A 23189-nucleotide genomic window follows, 5' to 3' on the forward strand; every position below is an offset into this window, starting at 1 on the left:
TCCCCTGGACCCTGTTCCAGGCCCAAGAAAGTATCCAGCGCCGTGGTGTGCAGCGGGGGGGCCACCGATGCCTGCTGCGATGGTTTAATCCTCCGTGGTCCCATCCTGAGAGCCGGTGAGTAGGTTTGTGCTTATGATAAGTGCTGATTTAGCTGAGGGTCAACAGGAGCTCCTCTTCCCCACGTCCACTCAGCTCAGCATCCTGGACACGCCCCCACTTTGTCAGAATTTTAAAGATGACAACTTCAATCTAGCAGTGTGTAACCATTCTAGCAGTTTGAGTGAAGAGCATTTGCGAGACAGATAATCTACTAGCACTGCACTAAAACTGTCAAGCTGACTGGGATGGATGTTCATTCTCAGTCAGCTAAAAAAAGATGTTGATCTTCTCCTTTTGTCAGGTTGAACTGAACAGAGGAGTGAGAGGTCACGATGCCTGACTGGACGTTGCCCTGACCTGACTTATTCCACAAGCCGATGTTCTTTTGCAGCCCATCCTACTGTGCGTAGGGATTTGGGATGGGTTGTTTAGATTTATGGTAGTTGCCATCTTTAAAATCCTGACAAAGTACATGAGATAAAGTATACCATTTTACTAAATAAATGTATTTTAAAATAAATGTAACATTTAAATGTGTCATATTTAATTTATTTGCTTATTTTATAGCAATTCTGTTTAATATTTATTTATTTGCCCTGACTCAGAGTGTCAATACTACAGCCTGTGCCTCTTCCACCATGGAGTGTAGAGGCAACGACACAGTTTGGCATTTTCATTGTGTCCTCCCATCATCCGAGTACATAAGTTTACTTTCCATCTCATCCAATAAATTAACAGTTTGAAGTTGTTCTTGTGAAATATCTTTGTTAAGATATGTAGGATAAACCTAAGATGCTTTGGGGTAGAGGACTGCAGGGCCCATTTGAAAGAGATGTGATTGACGCAGTTAAAAATGTTTTGGCAGAGGAAGTGGACTGCACAGAACAGTTACTAAACTGACGTCGCTGTCAGATGCAACATCATCCTGCAGTGACTAAGATGAGTGAAGTGACATATATTGCATTACGCCCTCCACTTTGTCCCCCCCAAATACACTTTTTAGAGACAAAATAAGCCAATTTTGATCTGCTATTGGTACTGCTGGGCCGACAGTGCTGACAATGCTGTAGCTGCTGCAGTGCCGATAATGCTGCTGCTCACAGCTCTAACACAACCATATCTATTGCCACTGCCACTTTTTCATTTACCTTATATATTGGATACAATTGTAAATTTTGTAAACGTAACTACAGTATGTCTATTTTTCCATTTACTAGGTCCTTAGCCCATTTATTATTCTCTCTGGAGGTAATGGGAGACAAAAGAACAAATGAACATTACACTAAAAATGTCCTCTCAACTTTATTTTATATTTAATGAAATGGCCTTAGCAAAAAGAAAAAAAATGTTATTTGACTGGTTCTTAAGCTTATAAAATTGGCAAGTGACTAATGCCTTATTTTATAAATGTTAAGACCAAGAAAGCACACATAATTCTGTAATATCCTTGAGTATATACTCTAAGCTGTAACATTGGGTTGATTAATATTCCCATGGTCTGCTGAGCAAGGCTATTTGGCTAAAAACAATTTAAGCTTCTTCTTTATGACTGTCTACAATGCAGATGCTCCGTCTTAAATTTATTTCTAAATACATTTTAAACTGTTGTAGGGAAAGATGTATTACTGCCGAGGAATTACAGCATTCACTTGGAGATGTTTAGGCCTCAGTATGGATATTAAGGCTATGCTTTCAGTAATATTACAGATCCGTATTGCATAGATCTATGTGACTTCCAAAGCCTGCTGTGGGCTACACCATACTTCTGTGCCCCTCACATTTATAAGTAGACATAGAGATTTTTAATCATAAATTAATCTGGAAACTAAAGGGGAAAAAACGGAATGATTACAGTACATGCTCTATGATAGAGGTTAGGAACCTTTTTTCTGCCAGGAGTCATTTGGATACATATGCTATCATTAAGGGGGCATTCAAAATCATCAACTTGAAATTTATCCTGTGATATTTGGTCAAATATGTTATTAACTCACCCCTAATATGATGGCTGGAGAAGATTCTCTTTGGTGCTGTGATGTTAGGTGGTATTGATGTTGTTGCTACTTACAGCTGCTTTTCCAGATTTGAGTTGGTCTGGAGCGCAGTCGACACTTTGCTAGGAATTTTGAAAAAAACTTGCAGCAGTAGGTTCTCAACATACATGAACAGTATACTGCTGTCACGCTCCCCGGTGCCCGTGCCATGCTCCCCGGTTCCCCTGCCACGCTCCCCGGCTCCTCTGCCACGCTCCCCGGCTCCTCTGCCACACTCCCCGCTCCCGGTCCTCGCTTCCCCGCTCCCGTGCCACGCTCACCGGTCCCTCGCTCCTCAGCCTCCATGCTCCCTCATCTGCGTCCTCCAGGCAACCCGGTCCCCGATCCCGGCGCCCGTCTGCTGTCCTGAGCCGGCCCGGCACTCCTGCCTCCTGTACACCGCATCCTGCTCTGGCTTCTGGCACCCGGGCCTCGCGCATGCGCATTAGGGCGCGCGCGCGGTCATTGACCTTTTCTTAAAGGGCCAGCGTCCTCCAACAGGATATTGAAGATGCAGGTACAGGGTATATATGGGGGTTCCTTTCCAAGTGGGTGGGGCCTGTTCTTCGTATTTGCTAAGCTAGGAGTCAGGTCTCCCTGTGCCATTGTCTCGTACTCACCTATCTCTCTTGTAGAGCCGCTCCTGTCCCGCCAACCGGTCCTGACGGTTCCAGAACCCCGAACGGACTGTCCGCCATCTTCTCAGTCCCTACCGTCTCCGATTCCTGGATCTGTGTGGTGACCGATCTCCCCGTTCCGCTGGTTCCGGACCCTGCCTGACATCATCTCGGCCTCCGAACCTGCGCTCCGTCACCCGGACTACCTTCAGAGACTCCGTGATCCCAGGGACTTCTACACCCACTCCTCTGAACGGACTCTCCTGCTACCCGTAGTGCTTCGGCTACCGGGCACCTTGCCCTCGGTGGGGTGCTCAGTCCAGTGGATCCACCTCCTGGGCCTACCTGTCATCCTGGTCCTAACAACTGCATATAGGAGGCAATGTGGGGGCTCCTGCTGTATATAGTAGGGAATGTGGGGGCTGCTGCTTTATATACAATGCTATGTGAGGACACATGCTGTGTGGCTGGCTCCAGATTTTCAGGGCCCGGGGTGAAAGAGTCTTAATGGACTCCCTGCACATGCAGACATGCACATATACAAACATATACACAGATACATACGCATATAATCATATACATATTTGCTGACAAATTCACAAAAATACATATAAACAGATATCAATATATACACAGTCATATACACTGACATACATAGATATACACATCATACATGCACATGTGATGCCCCTGGACTAGTTAGGGTGTCACAGGGGACTGCACGCTCTTTATTCTTACAGTAGTTCAGGACTTAACCACTCTTGGTTCTGGGTCCCCAACTTGCAGTACTGCTTCCATCAGTATCCAAAAATCCCAATCACACCTCACACCACACCCGGTCAGGCACACCAGTGGGCTGCTAAGCTGGAATATGGCCACCCACCTAGGGGTCAGGCAGGGAGGTGGGAGGTGACAAGTCAGTCTAGAGTAGCCCTTGAGCAGTGAGGAGCTAGGAGGGAGCGTGTGGCTCCCGGGGAGGAGAAGATTGGGTTGCAGACGGTGGTCTGGGCCCGGAGGAGTTGAAGACCCGGTCGTGGGATATTGGGACTGGGTCTCAGAGGACAGTCAACAGCAAGTACAATAGCCGGTCTGGGACCAAAAGCACGGTGGGGTACTCGACCCTAGGTCGGGGAGAAGCTTCAAGCAACCCGGCAATTAACCTGCGGAGGATAGGGCCTTTATGGACTGTCCCCCCGAACCTCAGAGATTGGGGTCACCAGCGCAACGAGGGGGATAGGACTTTCCAACCAAACCAGCCACTGAAATCCCAAGCGTGAGCTCCTGAGAGCATAGCTCCTGCACTCAAAAAGTGGGGAGCAGGGCCCGGACAGCTTCAAGCTTACAGGCCACTTGGACATTACTAAAATTTGTGCACGGAGGCAGGCTCCGGACCATTAGGCAGTGCTGCAGGGGACGGATATCTGGACGAGCCCCAAGAGGGCAGCGGCACCCAGAGACTTGGTTTACCACGTTGTCAGCATCTGCTTTTGTATCTGAGTGAGTACCCTCAAGCCACGAGTAATCACCCCCGGATCCGAGTGGTTCGATCGCTGCTAGGGCGGCACACACACACACACACACAGGCACAGTAGAGATATTTTTAATATGGGGAAGCAGGCAGCAAGCCTCGTTCACCTTTCCTGCTTGTCTCCCGTCCAGCTCCTCCTGGGCATGTATCTCTGTTGGCCACTCTGCTTGATAACCATCACTTTAACAGACATACCCTGCGGCCATGTCTGCTAGCAGCATGCTGCCAGACTGGCATTGTACCTTTAATTCTGTGCGTGTGGTGGCAGCGTCACTTGCTAGCAGACAAAGCTAGACAGTGCACACATAGAGCTATAGTATTTAGATAACAGGAGGGGCTGGGGCAAATACATCACATGGGAGTCTGCGGGCATAGACATACTGGGAGCATAAACATCACTGGGAGCATAAACATCACAGGGGGCAAACACATTACTAGAGGGCACTGAAATTTAGAACAAAGTTCTAGAAAGAAACCGATAAGGACATGAACAATAATTTTTTATTGATTAAAAATAATAACCGCCAAGAAGTCGTCAGTTAATAAAAGAAAGAGCATCACATGTAATGGAATTAGAAATCATAGTGACGATACACAGGTGCTTTCAAAAAGATATAAGTTAGGTCCAGGAAAATAAGTACTGTCCATAGATTGCAAACTTGTTCTGAAAATGAATAAGAGGTCATACACAAATAAGTAGAAGATGACAAAGTAATGTGACAGGCACATATGCAGGCACAGTATGAGTAATGTGATGTTAGAAAATGTTACATACTAATGATTGTAAAATAAACATATAGTGTAGAGTATATGTGACCATGGGTATAACTGTGTAGTGTCAAAGAAGAGAAATAAAGCAATAATGCTAGTGAGTGAAGAAGGTATTACATTAACAAACTTTATGAAAAATTCTTGGCCATGTACAGATACAGTGTGTGTCTCATGTATATACAACTGGTATATCAGAATAATGTCTGGCATAAATATGTAGGATATGGGTTCCGTGATTGCAGTGAGACTGGGTGACATGGGTCATACACAAAGCAATGGTATACTAAAAGAGCATCAAGCCACTGTGACTTCAGCATAGCAATGTGTGAGATGTACAATGTAATCCAAAATGAATGCTGCAAGTAAAGAAAAGGCTCCTAAACACACCATGCATGAAAAAAGTTACCTGGACAAAAAGGGCATGTGAGAACAAGTGACGCCCACCCCGACGCGCGTTTCAGCGTCACCTTCATCAGGTGAAATATTTGGTCACCAATAGCAGAAAGAAGCAATTTTTATGCCTGTGTTCAATATACTACTATACTATCTTTGCCTTCTGGATATATAATTTTGTCAATAGTTTCTGTTTTCCAGCTTAATCGTCTTTTTTCTACTTGTTGCTTCCTAACAGACTGATGCTGGAGAAAGCAAACTGAATCCATTGGTTCCTTCAAAATCTCTTTTACAATCAGTAATGGCAAACCATGAGGTCAGAGAAAAAAATAGATTTCTTATGGAGAAAACTACAAATCTTAGAAACTGACCTAAAATTGATTGATCTTTATATTCCTGATAGTACTTCAAGGCCAGATTTGTCATGTTAATTGCAAAGAAAACCATACTTTCATTACTAATTATGAATGACAAGACAACCCTTTCAAACTAGAGGTCCAATCAGATGGTCAATATATATTGGACCCACTTTGACAGTCTACCCGTGGTCTGAGGAGACTGAATGCGGTTTCCCCAGTCTGAACTTCCTGCTGTTTTAGATGTAAGTAATCATTTTCTTCTTGCTATTTCAATGAGGGCTTAGAGCAGGTACATCCAACGGTTCTATGGAAATTTCATATACTGTAATTAGGCAGCTATGCTTGAGGCAATCCACACAAAGTCCAAAAAACGAGCCATTGGTTTAGAATGGAACCAGTCGCGATCATGAAAAGAAAAACATTTACTGGCCTACACTTCTTTGGGAGCTTAATTAGGGATGCCTACTACCTTATATTAAAAGGATAAAAAAAATGGAAGAAGATCAGTATTGTCCACTTTGGCATAGAAATCTTGAAAAAAATCCACTGTTCAGGTCAGTCACCTTTATGTTCTGGACCAAAGTGTTGGGAAGCAGAACATAGAGATGAATGACTTAAACAGGGGATTTTTTAAAGATTTCAATACTTAAGCGGACATACTGATCTTCTTATTTTTTGTTTAATACCTTTATATAAGGTGATGAACGAAGTATTCCTAATTATCTTCTGTAGAATTAAGTAACTGCTTCTATTCTAATGGTTCTATGTGACACAGCTGCCCTGTATTAATGGAAGTGTACACATTTTATGGGATTGCCCTTATTGACTTATTCCTGACAAGTGATTGTCATCCTGTATTTAATGAAGTGCTTACAAGGAGGATAACAATGTATCTAAGGTAAAAATACATTTTATGTCAAGGTGACACTATCCATTAATCATCCTAGGTACTAATGATTTTTGCAAAGTGAACCAAAATAACATAAAATTTAAAGTGCCAAATACAGATTGGCTCAGGTCACTAAATGACCTTAATATCTTGTTTTATTATGGTGTATTGCTTGGAAATAGACTTGAGTAAAGTCATAGATCATGAAATAAAATATTAAGAATTCTAAAAGTTATCATTATTAATACAGGGCAGCAGGGAAGGGAATAATTAAAGGGAACCCATCATTGGAACATGGTACCTGATTTACAGCCAGCATATCACAGAGCAGGAGGAAATCAACAGATTGATACATAGTTTTGTGGGAGAAAGGGTTCAGAATAACCTGTCTTTTATTGATCTAGATTCCTTTTCCTCGTTTTGAAGTCTTTAGAAATCTTATTTTGTGACTGACAGCTGTCTCTGTATGCGCAGTCATGCAGAAATAGTTGTCACTGGCTTACTCAGCAGAAAGAGAGGAAAGAAAGGAAAGGAAAGAGAAAGAAGGAAGGAAGGAAGTAAGAGAGGAAAGGAAAGAAGAGAGGAAAGGAAGGAAAGAAGGAAGAGAGGGAAGAAAGGAAGAAAGGAAGTGAGGAAAGGAAAAAAAGAGAGAAGGAAGGAAGGAGGAGAGAAAAGGAAGGAAGAGAGGAAGAGAGGAAAGGAAGGAAGAGAGGAAAGGTTGGAAAGAAGGAAGAGAGGGAAGGAAAGAAGGAAGAGAGGGAAGGAAGGAAGGAAGAGAGGAAAGGAAGTAAGGAAGGAAGGAATGAAAGGAAAGGAAAAGAGTAAAGTAAGGAAGAAAAAAAGGAAAGGAAAAGAGGAAAGAAAGAGAGGAAAGAAATTCCAAATTACACTATGTAACATGATTTTTGTCCCCAAGGAGTAAATGTCATTTCTTAATTGGTTATATCATAAAAACATGGAAAAAATGTACTAGCCTGCCAAAACTTTGATTTTTGCGGTCCAGACACTGAAAAATTGAAATTAGAATACTGTCTTAAGAAAAATTATAAATGTTTGGGTTTAAGTTCATAATGAAAACGAAATACAATATATTTCAAATCATTAGCATATTTGAATCAAAATGCTACAAATTGATGAAAAGGAACCTAGAAATGTTCACTTTTGTGAGAGTATATCAGATCACTTTTACAATCCCCAAATGTAGTCCCCCATAAGGTTTTCCTTGTAGTTTCCTTGGAATCCTACATTTTAAACTTTGCTATCTTGATGAAAGCGCTCTTTTTACTTCTCTCAAGAGGTTCAAATCTTCTGTTTGAGTCAATCAATATGGGCATCAAGGATATGGACTTTGAGACCTTGTGCAGCCCATTTTGCTATAGCTTTTCCCCAGTCTAAGCAATGCAACATAGTTTTCGGCTTTATGGTTTCCAAAAGAAGCCTTTAACTATGTTAACAAAACTGATCCATGCTTCTTTCTCATTTCTTTTGAGGAGTTTGGGAAACTCTTGACACTCCATAACTTTCTTGATTGGAGGGCAAACGAAAATGTCAGCTTTAACTTTTGCTTCTGAAACCTTTGGGAAGAGATCTTGTAGATACTTGAATGGCACTGATCCCTTGTCCAAAGCTGTGACAAATTGAATCATGAGGCCTATTTTGATGCGCAAATGTGGCATTAGTGCCTTTTGAGGGTCTACAAGAAGCTGCCATTTAATGTTGTTGTTGCCCACAGAAACTCAGTACATTCAGGCCAACATTGTCTATGGTAGCATCTCTGCTATCCCAAAGGCAAATAAAGCACGGAAGCTTAGTATAGTCTCCTTGAAGGCCCATCAAGAATGCAACCATTTTGTAATCTCCAATTACTTCCCAGCCATATTCCTCATATTTCAATGCATTTAACAATCTCTTCACATTTTCAGTCTTCTTTAAGCTTTGCCAAATGGGCAAGGGAAAGAGAAAGATACTGGTTACTATTATGGAGTAATACTTATGTGTATCAATAGCTTTGAATTATGTAAAGTCTGGAATCCTGAAGTCCTAAACATCTTTCATACTTTGGTTACTATGAAAGGAGAAAACAAATCTTATGACTAATGAAAGAACAGTAATATGTAGTTCACATGAACAATGACATTCGAATATAGTGAGTTTACTATTGGACTACATAGGTATCCTAAAATCATTGTGGCAGCCACAAAAGTGAAGTTTCAAGGTTACATCAACTTTTCCCAAAATAAGTAATGCACAATTAAACAGGAAATAACACTGTTAACACAGGAACAATTTTTATTTTGTGTTAGATAGTGTTATTATACTACACACCTGTATATATATTAGCTCAGTTCAGCATGTTGCATAATAACTCAGCATAGAGATCCAAAGGGCCAGCGTCTGCAGGCAAAAGGGGTTCCTCAGCACACATCAAGCTGGGGAGCGGACTACCGTTGCTTAGGCATAGGAGTCATCATTTCTACACAAGAAGGGTGCAGGAGAAAGGCGTAGACCACCAACCTAAAAAGGGGAAAACCGCAGCCGGCTGTGTGCACCATCCACTCCAGTGTGTCTGTCATAGTGAGTATAACAGTGCCTTCGGGACGCGCACTGTGCCGCACCGCACCGACACGCCAGCACGCCTCCAATCCTCCACCTCAGCACCTCCCTCGGGCCCCTGGGACCATCATCCCCCTACCCACGGAAGGGTCAACACCAAGCTGCGCAACACCATTCCCGGGAGCCTAGTCAACGGCAGCGGTGTTGTCCATCCATTCACCACAACCCGTGGGTGGCGTCACAAACTCAAATCCCGTACAAACAACCGCGGCTCCGGCCATGGACCTCCCCACCGAAGTCTCTATATGTAGCGCCAAATCCCCCCCCTTTCAGAGTGACGTGACCCCGGGTCCGTGAGGAGCTCGAGCCACCCCCTGACGAGCACGGATCCGAGCGGCTCGGCAGCCGGCCGAGCCTCGGGGCAGTACAAATACACTCCCTGACAAAAGTTCTGTCACTTATCCATGTTATGTAAATAAAAGCTTATGACCTGACTTTAAATTCATCCATTGGTTTTATAAATTACTCTTTTGAAAGCCTAAACCCTCCCCAATTTGGTTTAGGTTATGAAAATAAAGTTGCTGCAAAGCTGAAATATTGATCATTTAATGAACACAGAAAGGTCAGATTTTGGCAAGACAAATGTTTTGTCGCCCACAGAAAGTAATGTGAAATTCAAACAAATAATTAACTTCTAATACAAAGATATGTTGCATAGTTTTGGTGAATGAAGTTGTGGTGCTATTAGAGCCATATTTAATATTTTGTGTGACTTCCATGAGGTTGAAAGCCATTTTGTACTCCAGTCTTAATGAAAGGCATGCAGGAACAAAATACACATTAAAAGGTGCACTCCACTTAATCCCCTTTCCAGGTTTTTTTTTGTTATTTCACCTATGGAGTGGTATTAATGCATATTCCCTGTCCATAGAAATATATTTACCAGCCACTGTCCTCTTCCCTTCCTGGCTTCGCTACAGACCATCTCAATCATCTTGTGATTGTAACTTTTATTTGGAGGTCAGAGTCACAAGTTTTCAATTAAGTCTATTAGAGCCTCATTCTGGCTCTCAAAGAGCTATATTGATATGTGACCTTTGGTCTGCCCAGCAAACACTGGTGCTATCTGTTAGGTCACAACTAGCAGAAGATGACCGAAGCGGTGACAGGAACAGAATAAGACATTAACCGGTGAGTATTTTACTAAGGGCAGGGTGTAGTGTGGCACCTCCGCATGCTACCGCTCCCAGACTGCAGTGGGGGTGCCGCCCTCCTCACCTGCCTGCCGATCCCATGCACCCCGCTCCTGCCCCACGGTCTACAATGGCCTCCTCCTGTTTTCAGGTCACATGCAGGCCTTTTGGGAGTACCCATATGGTGTGCATGTGGTCAAGCCACCTTTCTTAAATGGCCAGGGTACCATTACCCAGAACTGATCCTTGAGGTCAGCTATCAGCCTGAAGAAATGTAAGATTTACTCCCCTTAAGAGAGGTGCCTGAGCAACATTGTCTATTCTGTAGTGGGTTGCTATTTCTCAGGTCCCATACCCACTACTATGTCTAGTTCTGTGTTTCATATCCTAGTACCAGTTACTTGTTCTGCTAACCTGTGTCTCTTCTTAGAGCCTGCTTGCTGCCACTACCTTCATACTGCCATGTCCGAGTTACCACCTCCGTGCTGCCACGTCTGAGTCACCATCTCTGTCCGGCTACATCTGAGCACATCCATACCCAACACCAGAGACTAACCAGTCCATCAGAGCCAACACCATTGTTTCTGGTTGTTGTGCATTTAGGCCCCATGGGGACATATGTGCCTGACAATGCCTGTGTAGGGGTTAGCTCCACATTAGCTCCTCCAAAGGAGTCCAGTGTATTGTCTAATGGGTCCATTCCCGGATGCTCGCTGCCCCTCGGCGACCATAACACAGGGCACATACATTAATGATATCACTTTGGCAGTGACAGATACGACCTAGGACAGAAAGGTACATCCTAGGTCGTAAAGGGGTTAAGCTGTCTTTTTTTAATCTTTATATATTTTTTCCTTGAAAACCTTGCTTATACAGATTCGTGAAATACGACTTTTTCACATTTTTCATTTTTTTATGTCTTATTCCATTTTCTGCCTGGAGTAAGGTTTCTAGTGGAGTTTTATTTTCATGCAATTGAAGACTAATATGCAACTTTTTAAAAGATTGACACATTTTTGCTCTGAAAAAAAAAGCATTTTTGTTTTAGGGCAAAATTCATGAACTGCGTTTGCCATTTTGAAGAACTTGGCACAAAAAATATCAGCGAATATTACAAGACAAAAAAAGAAAATTGATAAATCGGGGCCTAAGTGTTTAGACTGCTGCAGGTGCCTAGGTTTTGTGCTATGCCCCTCACTAATAATATACAATATTTGCCTTGAGATATCAAGAAATATAAATACATGGTATTGCTAAATTTATTACTACCACCTGGACTGGACAAAGTATTAGAACTAGTCTGAGTTACAATAATGTCTTTTTTTTTCGTTTCACATCATGAATTATTTATACCTATAAAATGTTTTTCTGGTTGTAAACGGAAAATGCAATACAAATATTTAACCACGGCTACTATTTTAATGAGAAAATGCATTAACATACCAGCTGTAAAATAAATGTGTGCTTCACTTATACTGATCCGGTGTCTTACAGGTATCTAATGGATTTTCACTTGACTATTCTCTAAAATACTCTTGGTTTAAAAATAAGGCTTTTTAATGCCACTTGACATTATTCTCCAAGATTACATTTGCTGGTTACATCTTAAGTTTTTTAGATATGTATGTCATCAGTTTTTAAGCAGGCTGAGCGCTTTTTAAGCAAAACCGAAGAAATGAGCCTCCAGACTTGTTGGCATAAGACTAGAAGTGCAATGTCTAGGTGCACATTCACACTGTGGCCATTAGCAAACAAAAAACTAGGATAAAAACAGATGAGCAAATGGAATATATAAATAAGTAAATTGTAACAGCTCATGAAAATAACAGGGTTGTTTTTTGACACTATTTTGATCAATAGAGTGTAAAAGTCACCCCACTGTGACAAGGTGTACCCTGTCAGGATGGCCTCTAAAGCCAATAGTAGAAAGGGCAAAATTGGCGTGAAAAATCACAATATCATTTGAAACAGAGCAATATTCGCAGTGTGTGATAGCTGCTAGCAATCGTAATGTTGTTCGATTCTTGCGAGACCAGATCTTTCAACTTGCTTAAAAATTATTGCTGATGGCATAAAATTTCACTGTAATAAGTCGCTACGCTACCAACACATCAACACATCGCCTTTGTCATAAACATCACCCCCAGGCGCTAATATCTTAGCCTGATGCTAAAGTGTAAGGCCTAGGAAACATGGTGAAAAAAATGGTGTGAGTGGAATGCAATAAAAAAAATCGCATTCCACTCGGACCAATATTACTCTATGGGGCAGCTACCATGAGCGACTATTTCCCTAACCAGACCGAAAAAACAGTCGCAGCATGCTGCAAGTGGAATGCGATCCTGTTTCACTCAAACCCATATAAGTCTATAGGGCAAGAGAAACATCACATTGCTCTCGCATCAGCCGGCAACGGAGAAGATAGAGAGATAAATCCCTCCCTCTCTTCTGCAGCGCCGGCCCCCCCTCCGCAACTGTGGTCTGATCGCACCACAGTTGCATGACACTCGCATGACACTCGGCTCCCACTATGCTGTGAGCTTGTGCCAAGTGTCATGCGAGCACTTGCACAAATCCCCGTGTGGCCTCGGCCTAATACATGCTTATATGAATGACTAGTGACTTTCCATCAACTGCAACAGCGATCTTTAGCAAATATTTGCATGTGTAATAATGAACTTGTACGCACGATAATGACGTAATAGCTATTCGCTCATCAATCACTATCATTGAAAACCCACTCTACATGCCAGCAGATCTCAATATAGAAGGGGGCATAGCAGGACCAAGACCTAACTGTTTCATCACCTACTTGTGGAAAGAGAAGGGCTGGAACAGGGCGCAGCCATAATGGAAGACGAGAAATGACAGGGGTTTGTAAGGACAAGACACAGACAGGGATAATGGGGAGTTTAAGCAAGAAAGGGTTAATAGAGGTTTGGCACGTTCACAACAAGAAATTGCGGGGGAGGCATAGGATTTCAGTGGGTCACATGGATTGGGGGGACTGTTTTAGGATTGGTTGGAAGTTTGTAGGAAGGGGTGTGGAAAGGAAGGAGGAGTATCTGTTATAAAAAGAGGAAGAGCTGTCCGGACATCCTTTTTCATGGATTCAGAAGTGGTGAATGACCCGCCTGCCCACCCTTATTAATGTTGTTTAAAAATTAAAAAAAAAAAGGGGGGGATATGCTTAACTTAATATGGTGATAGGGTGATGGGTAATATGTTGTTTTCAATGTCATGGTAGCTGAGGAGGTCAGGGATGGCCTTGGTTAATGGAGTAGGGGGTCACATCAGAGGTATGCTGACCCCTCATGGTGGGTTATGGTTAAGTTCCTGCTGGGATGGTTCCCACGAAACAGGTAAAAATTAGGAGAAGGGACAGCACAGTGACATTTGTCAGCCCCGAGTCAGAATGGTGCCACTGGGAATGGTACTCTGGTGCTCTTCAGTGGTTTAGGCCATCCAGGGTCTCCTCAAGTGTTAAGGTTATGTTTATTATATTGAGTATGTACTTAATTGTAATTAATAAAGGCTGCTGTGGCCGTATAATTCCACCGTTACTCAGCTTTGTGTGATTTTTGTGCTTGGACACTTTACAATACCATAGTCAAGCCATGAAGACAAAATGCACAGCCCAAAATGGGGAGGGGTGACACCCTTGTATGTACATAAAAACTATAGCAAAACCAAAGAAATTAGCCTGCACACCTGTTAGTTTATGTGCAATGTATAGGTGCACATGATGATGAAGGGTGGATGATGAAGGACTTTTCTTCACTCTGTTCCCTGGGCAGCTGGGCTCATCCAGGCATCATCTTCAAACAGGTCGGTTTGAAGGACTCCCTCAGGCGTGTTTCTCTCTGGGCCTCCCGGAACTCTCTCTCTGTCTTTCACTTCCGTCATCTTCCCACACTTTTCTCAGACGATACCAAACAACAACAAAACAGAGGGGGAGATGTGGGCCATTTCATTGTGCTAAGCAGGGAAGCCCCGTCTCTTAAGGTCTCAGCAAAAAAAAGTCCTTAGTAGGGGTTGCACTCCCTACACTACACCTACACTATGGAATATATTGGGGGAAAGTCCCATCTCTGCTTTGGTGGGGTCAGATCCTGGAGCAGAGGTAGGGAATCAGTTCTAGACTGAGGAAAGGTGAGCAGTGGCGATATTTGTTTTTTTCAACTACTATCTGATCTGTTGGGGTTCAATTTTCTAAAAATGAAACACTGTTAAAAGCTTAATATACTTTGAAAAGTTTCTTGAAAGTGTTTGCCTCCCTACAATAAAAAGATTAGTGTCCTGCTACTCAATCTCAAGTAAGTGAATGTGATCTATCTCTGAATCTCTCAAGAAGGATTACATTTTCCTGCAGCACCTCCTCAGGTGAAATGAGGTAGTACAAAAATCATATTGAAATTAATGGAAATACAAGAGCTTACTGGGTCTTCAAGAACGAATGACGATCCATGTAGCCACTTTAGTATAGGAAGATCCTGAAGGAGGAAACATTTCTTAAACCTTATTAACTTTATGACATCTACACCTGTTGTCCACACACAAACTGGCCTTACCATAGATATGTCTTTAGTAAATTCTTCTTTCCGTAGAGAAGTTGTAGAAGATAAGAATAAAAGTGTCTGCGGGATTTTGTTTTTTTTTTTAAAACAGAACAACCATATTTCCATGCATTGTGTTTGGTATTTTAGTTCAGCTTTATTCACTTGGATATAAATGTGTTTCTGTTATTCATAGCCTTTGTATTATATTGCTGCATGTTGTGACACATTGGGAAAGGTCCTACTTGAAGATAGAATACAGAATACATGATTATTGCTGGTGGGTTACTATTAGATATAAATGTGTTCAAACACTTAGTATATAGCATGATACTGAAATTGACGGTTCAAGGCTAGCATGTTCAGTGTTTTCTATCTTGCCAGAACACAAAATCATTTTAAGTAAAATATTTCTACAAATTATGGAGATTCAAAATAGGTATAATTTAATTTTGAGCAGCGCAGGTGGTCAAACATGACACATTAACTGTAATTAATCTATTCAATCATTACGTGAGATTGGAAATGTTTTGTACATTTTTGCAATGTGGACAGGATACAATTTAGCCAAAAATGTTAAATATCCGTAGTGTTTTCTTACCAATTGGATTACAATTTTTTATGCTTAAAGGGGTGGTCTGGAACCTAAATTGTATTTTTAACTAACTACCTATCTTTACCACCTAACCACTTTTGTAATTATCTTTATTATGCAATCTCCTCAACATCTCCCTTTTTATCTAATGCTTAAAGGTGTTTTTTTACTGCACTTCCTGCAATGTTTTGTTTGAGAGGAGTGGCATCACAGGAGGCTGGGGCTGCACTCACTCTCCACAGTGTTCATTGCTCCTCCTGGAACAGGGATATCACCAGAGGTTGATGCTGCAGTTACTTACTAGTTTCTTCCTTTGCGGCCCCCAGAGAAGATCCTGGATCTTAGATGATGGATGATGGACGCTGTGGCCGAGGTTAGTGGAGTGCCAGCATGCAACTCCTGGTGCTGTCGCCACTTCTGTTGCTTGTGTGAAAGAAGTCGGCGGGGGGGTGCTAGATGCAGTGAGTGACACCAGCACCTCACACATCCTCTAGCACCAGCCTCAAGTGAATCATCATACAGGGGCGGTACTAGAAGTATTGAGTTGCACCAGTGCCACCTCCTGATGATGCTTTGTTTGAGAGCCGTGCTAGAGGCTGTGAAGTGGCGCTGGTATCAATCACTGCATCTAGCTCCGCAACTAAAATTTTGATATCTTACACTTTCATTTTCCCAGTCTCACATTAATAGTCCTTTTAGCTAGTGAGCTGGGGTAGTTTGGGACTAGAGCACTGATCTCTAGAAGCTGAGATAGGGAATGGCTGGGGACTAAAGAGCAACTGAGGTATGTGGCCTTGGCACAGTAAAGATTGAGAGAAGTGGAGGGCACCAGCCTTGCATCTATGTCAGTTTACATCTGAGTGGCTGGTAACACAGATGCAGATACTTGAAAATGCAATACCAGGTGTGGTTAACTAGTTTTCCATTATTACTGGTATGCCACTGGTAAAGAGGAGAAGCTGTGGGGTAATACACAAAAAAGGAGCACGGTAACTGCACTGTCAGCTTTCAAAGGGCTTTCCCCCACAGCTTGTGTACAGCTACCTTGCTATAACCCTGTTGAAGGCTCCAATGCAGAAGGGGATCTAGTCCTAAAATGTATACCTAACTATAGTGTGTCTATTGGAGTGTAATGACAGTATGTGCATTGGTTACTTGGGAGGTGAGTGTGAGCAGATCTGGAGTATCTGTAGATTATGTGTCTGTGGTGTATGCAGTTGTGTAGTGTGTCGTGTGCACAAATCAGTATGGTGTCTAAACAGATGTACAGAGTGGATGTCCAGAGTTTGTTCACAGCACATCTCTGAAGTGTGTAAAGTATATGCAGTGTGTGTATAGGTTCACACAGTGTGTGAGTGTAGGCAGATGTGCAAAATTTGTTTACATTATATGCCAAGTGTTATGTCTGCAGAGTGTATGTGCAGTCTACATTGTTTGCATAGACTTTTAAAATTTACACTTTTTGTTCAATTGCTTGGGTGCTAAAATATTTTGTCCTGCTACTATCTCCTTACTAGCACAAATCTAATCAATTTTTCAAACTTTTAAATAGTGTAGTAGAATGTGATGTGGCTGTGATATAAAAGCGCAAAATAGGGTCTTACCCGGTATGGGGGATTAGGTCTAGTGCTAAGAACGCACTCAATTGATGGGGTTGTGCCAGTCACAACTCCATTCTGCACAAGTAACGGTGGTGGTCAGCAGCGGCCCTGAAGGTTAATAGTATCATAAGCGGGGAGAGGAATACGGGTATAAGCCGCGCTAAAACAACAGAGTCTAGAAGATTTAAATAAATCCCTTTATTTTCATAAGTCTACGCATTTCAGAGATATATCCATCTCCTTTTATCTGGAGTAGATTCAGGCACCAAATAAATGGGAGAAACAGAAGGGAAAACTCCCAGCCATCTTCAGAAGCAGGTTATAAACGTTTCCTGCCTGCTTCTGAAGATGGCTGGGCGTTTTCCCTTCTGTTTCTCCTATTTATTTGGTGCCTAAATCTACTCCAGATAAAAGTAGATGGATATATCTCAGTAACAAGTAGACTTATGAAAATAAAGGGATTTATTTAAATCTTCTGGACTCTGTGGTGTTAGCGCAGCTTATACCCGTATTCCTCTCCCCGCTTATGATACTAAATAGTGTAGTAGAGGAGTGTGGGACTGAACTACAGAGCTAGCATTTTCATGTTTACACTCATTAAAGGGGTAGTCCCGGTTTTACACTAAAGTCTGCAATAATTTTATGTTGCTACAGACTTGTGATTGCTCCCAGTGCACAGAGTTTGCAATGTAAGGATTCTTCAGTGGTGGAAAGACGTGGTCATGTGACCGCAAGTATGTGACATTCATACTCCTGGCCATATTCTAACTAGACTTGTACAACCTTCCACAATACAAGTAAATTGAGCACGTCTAGTTGGAATGTAGCTGGAAGTATGAATATCGCATACTTACAGTCACATGACTGCCCGCTCCCAGCATCGAAAAAGTCTGACATTGTGCACTGCGCACGCTGAGAGTATTCACAAGTCTGCAGTCACATAGAGGGCCTGCAGGCTGCAGACTTTTGTGCCAAAAGGTCTTCATTGAAGGTCATCAATATCAGATAGGTGAGGGTCAATCATCCAGTACCCCCAACAATCAACTGTTGTTCACTCCAAGGGCAGCTGGATGTACACATAGAACAGAACTGCAATGCACAGCACCGTTTAATGCACAATTCTTTAAATGGTTTATTTTACACAGTGTTGTGTAGAAAATACATCATAGTAATGCTAAATGTGCAATATAAACAGGCATAAGATATTACTCATTAAATTAGGGAAATGCAATGTGAAAGCCTTTCTAAGAGGTGACCTTTACTATAATAGAACATATCTAACTTCACAAAATAATTTTCAGTTATAAACCATTCGATGGGTAAATATTAAGGCCATGATATATAATCCCTCAAATATTATGTACAGCCCCAATTCCAAAAAATTTGGGACATGTAAAATGTAAAGTCAAAATGATTTGGAAATCTCTTATAGTCAGGGCTGGATTATAGGAGGGACTTGCGGGGCTCAAGCCCCGAGGCCCCAACCACAAGATCTTATAAGGGGGCCCCCACCACCAAGGTGGCCATCAGGGCACTACAACCATGACTGGTGTACCAGGCCCAGTGAAGAAGGGGGGGCCCGGGGTAATTACATAACTTTACTAAGTCCCAGCTGCCCCCTCTTCACAGGGCCCATGGGCGGCACTGTACCTTTAAATCTTCCTGTCTGGCTATGCAGCACACTGTGCGTGGTCAGGTCCTGGCAGATCATCAGTGTAAAGAGGATTCCGGCCTTCTCTGCTCTCCAGATAGGACCTGCGAAGCTCAGTGTAGGCCCCTCCCCTTCCACCTCCTGCTGTGCTGTGATTCATGGCTTCTGTTCTCCACATAGAGCTCCTGGCTAGTCAGAGGCTGGTAAGATGGATGTGTGGTGACAGCTCGTGGTAGGGGTCTGGGTCTGCTATACTGTGCACTGTGGTGGGCCGGATGGAGGACTACTAGAGGGTCTGCACCTCGGTATGTTATTAGGGGCTGGGGGGCTGTGCATATAATAAAAAGCTGGGGGTTTGAGCTGTGTATATTATATGGGCCTGGGGGTTTATTGCAATGTAAATTATGAGGGGCTGAAGTCTGCTACACTTTACCCTGCTAGGAAATGTGCTGCACTCTCTACTGTTAAGGGCTTGGGGCATTATTTCCCTGTGTACTGTGTGTTTCTCTGTATACTGTTGCCCTCTGTACTGTGTGTTGCGCTGTATACTGGGGACATATTGCCCTGTGTACTGTGTGTTGCGCTGTATACTGGGGACATATTACCCTGTGTACTGTGTGCAACACTGTATACTGGGGACATATTGCCCTGTGTACTGTGTCATATACGGGGGACATATTGCCCTGTATACTGTGTGTTGGCTGTATACTGTGGACATATTACCCTGTGTACTGTGTGCTGTGCTGTATACTGGGGACATATTACCCTGTGTACTGTGTGCTGTGCTGTACACATCCATATATAAACACATATGTGTGGTTTTCTCTGTTTTGATTGTGTGTTTATTTTTATCAACCATTCATATGTATGTACATTATTAAAAGTGTGCTATCAGTGTTTTTTCGGTATGAATATATTGAAAATTAAATTAAAAAGTTTTTCCTATACTTTGCAATGTTAAACATGTGCAGCACATAGACTGTACACTGCTGCCATCCATGTGCTGTTTATGTTTTTCACGGATCCATAAACTTGTATCAGCCTTTGTCATTAATTCTGCTGGAAAAATACGGACTTGTGGGTAGCACCATAGGTTAAAATAGGTACGTGTGGCATCTCTGTAGTAAGCTCGGTTCTGCTCCCATGTCTCTGTAGTAAGCTCGGTTCTGATCCTGTATCTCTGTAGTAAACTCGGTTCTGATCTTGTATCTCTGTAGTAAGCTCAGTTCTGATCCTGTATCTCTGTAGTAAGATCGGTTCTGATCTTGTATCTCTGTAGTAAGCTCAGTTCTGATCTTGTATCTCTGTACTAAGCTCTGTTCTGATCTCGTATCTCTGTAGTAAGCTGAGTTCTGATCTCATATCTCTGTATTAAGCTTGGTTCTGATCCTGTATCTCTGTAATAAGCTCAGTTCTGATCTTGTATCTCTGCAGTAAGCTCAGTTCTGATCTTGTATCTCTGTAGTAAGCTCGGTTCAGATCTTGTATCTCTGTATTACGCTTGGTTCTGCTCCCATATCTCTGTAGTAAGCTCACTTCTGATCTCGTATCTCTATAGTATGCTCAGTTCTGATCTCGTATCTCTAGTAATCTCGATTCTGATCTCGTATCTTTGTAATAAGTTCAGTACAGAGGAGCAGTGTGTGGGAGGATATAATACAGAGGAGCAGTGTGTGTGGGAGAAATATTATACAGAGGAGCAGTGTGTGTGAGGATATTATACACAGGGGAATTGTGTGGGGGAATATTATACAGAAAGGCAGTGCGTAGGGTGTATATTATATATGGGGCAGTGTGAGAGAGATATTATGGATTGGGGCGGTGTAGCGGGTATGTTATGGAGAGGGGCAGTGTAGAGGGTGTATTATGGATAGGGGCAGTGTAGGGGTGTATTATTAATTTTCTGAGGGAAATACTTCATTTTCTGGAACAAGTTTAAGAGTGCTAACAATTTAGACTGTGTGTGTATGTATATATATATATAGCTATATACACACACACACACATTTTTCCAAAAGTGACGTTGAGGCTGTGGAAGGTTTGCGGGGTGGAGGCGGAGCTGGAGTGGAGCCTGGGTGGAGTCTCAAGGGAGCTCCAAAATTTTGCTAGTATGGGGCCTTGAAATTCCTAGTGGCGGCCCTGCCCACCACCATCTGTGTGGCCGCCATTTTATTAACAAGTGTCGGGGCCTTGGACAGCCATGGGGGAACACTCGCCTTCATCAGTTCTGCGGCCCACGGGCCGAGTTCCGGGGACCACATTGCTCGGCAGGGGAGGTCGGCTGCCGTCTCTTTAACCCACACTGGCACGCAGTCCACAGTGTTCGCTGCGTGCTCCTGGTTTAAAGTTCATCTGTGGGTGGAGCTACCACGCGGTGTGCTCCAGTCCCACAGATGAAGAGGAGCCGCAGCACCAGCCAGTGTCCCTAACACAGCTCTGCCTTCCGGCGCTGTAAGGGACTCCTCTCTACCATGAACTGATTGGTATGTTTCTCCCCCTCCAATATTTACAGGCCCCAGTGAGCTTTATGGGCAATTTCCCCCCGGAGCTGTATGTGCTGGCCCCCCAGAGCTGTATGTGCTGTCTCACGGAGCTGTGTGTGTGGCTCTCCAGAGTTGTGTGTGCACATATCTCAGCTGCTCCCACCATAAGCTACAACCCTTGTATAAAAAGGTGATAACTAAAATAGTGTGTGTGCAGCAGAGCTGTGTGTATATATGCAGCAGAGCTGTGTGTATGTATGCAGCAGAGCTGTGTGTATGTGCGCAGCAGAGCTGGGTGTATATGTACACTTTGGGCAGAGGAGATGTGTGGGCAGCAGAGCTGTGTGTGTATATATACTCTTTGGGCAGCAGAGCTGTGTGTATATATACTCTTTGGGCATCATAGCTGTGTGGGCAGTAGAGCTGTGTTTATATATACTCTTTAGGCAGCAGAGCTGTGTGGACAGCAGAGCTGTGTTTATAAATACTCTTTGGGCAGCAGCGCTGTGTATATATACTATTTGGGCAGCAGAGCTGTGTCTGTATATATACTCTTTGGGCAGCAGAGCTGTGTGTATATATACCCTTTGGGCAGCAAAACTGTGTGTATGTATACTCTTTAGGCAGCAGAGATGTGTACGTGTGCAATAGAGCTGTGCATATATACTCTTTGGGCAGCAGAGCTGTGTGGGCAGCAGAGCTGTGTGTATATATATACCCTTTGAGCAGCATAGCTGTGTGGGCAGTAGAGCTGTGTGTATATATACTCTTTGGGCAGCAGAGCTGTGTGGACAGCAGAGCTGTGTTTATAAATATTCTTTGGGCAGCAGAGCTGTGCATATATACTATTTGGGCAGCAGAGCTGTGTCTGTATATATACTCTTTGGGCAGCAAAACTGTGTGTATATATACTCTTCAGGCAGCAGAGATGTGTACGTGTGTAATAGAACTGTGTATATATACTCTTTGGGCAGCAGAGCTGTGTGGGCAGCAGATCTGTGTGGGCAGCAGAGCTGTGTGCATATTATTATTATTATTATTTATTATTATAGCGCCATTTATTCCATGGCGCTTTACAAGTGAGAGAGGGTAAATGTACAACTATCATTAACAGTACAAGACAGACTGGTATAGGAGGAGAGAGGACCCTGCCCGCGAGGGCTCACAGTCTACAGGGAATGGGTGATGGTACAATAGGTGAGGACAGAGCTGGTTGCACAGTGGTCTACTGGACTGAGGGCTATTGTAGATTGTAGGCTTGTATATATACTTTTTGGGCAGCAGAACTGTGTATATATACTCTTTGGGTATCAGAGATGTGTGTATGTGTGCAGTAGAGCTTTGTGTATATATACATTTTGGGTAGCAGAGATGTGTGTATGTGTGCAGTAGAGCTGTGTGTATATATACTCTTTGGGCAGCATAGCTGTGTCTACAAATACTCTTTGGGCAGCAGAGCTGTATGTATATATACTCTTTGGGCAGCAGAGTTATGTTTTCCACAGTACTTTGTGTACTGTAGTGCTGTGTGTATGAAGGCAGCAGAGCTGTGTATTTTTCTGTGTCTGTACATAGGCAGCAGAGCTGTGTGTATACAGTATGTACTCTTTGGGCAGCAGAGTTGTATGTGTTTATACAGCAGTGGTTTGTGTGTAGTAGTGCAGTGTACATGAATGCAGCAGAGCTGTGTGTTTGTGTCTGTACTGTACAAATGCAGCAGAGATGTTTGTAACGGTGCTATCAGGGTGTGTGTGCGTGTTTGTGACTGTGTATGTGTGTGTGTCTGTGTCAAGCAGAGCTGTGTGAGTGTGTATGTATGCATCAGAGCTATGCGTGTGCCCCCCCCAGAGCTGTCTGTGCACACCTC

Source organism: Anomaloglossus baeobatrachus, chromosome 7 (assembly GCF_048569485.1).
Source record: "Anomaloglossus baeobatrachus isolate aAnoBae1 chromosome 7, aAnoBae1.hap1, whole genome shotgun sequence".
Lineage (NCBI taxonomy): Eukaryota > Metazoa > Chordata > Amphibia > Anura > Aromobatidae > Anomaloglossus > Anomaloglossus baeobatrachus.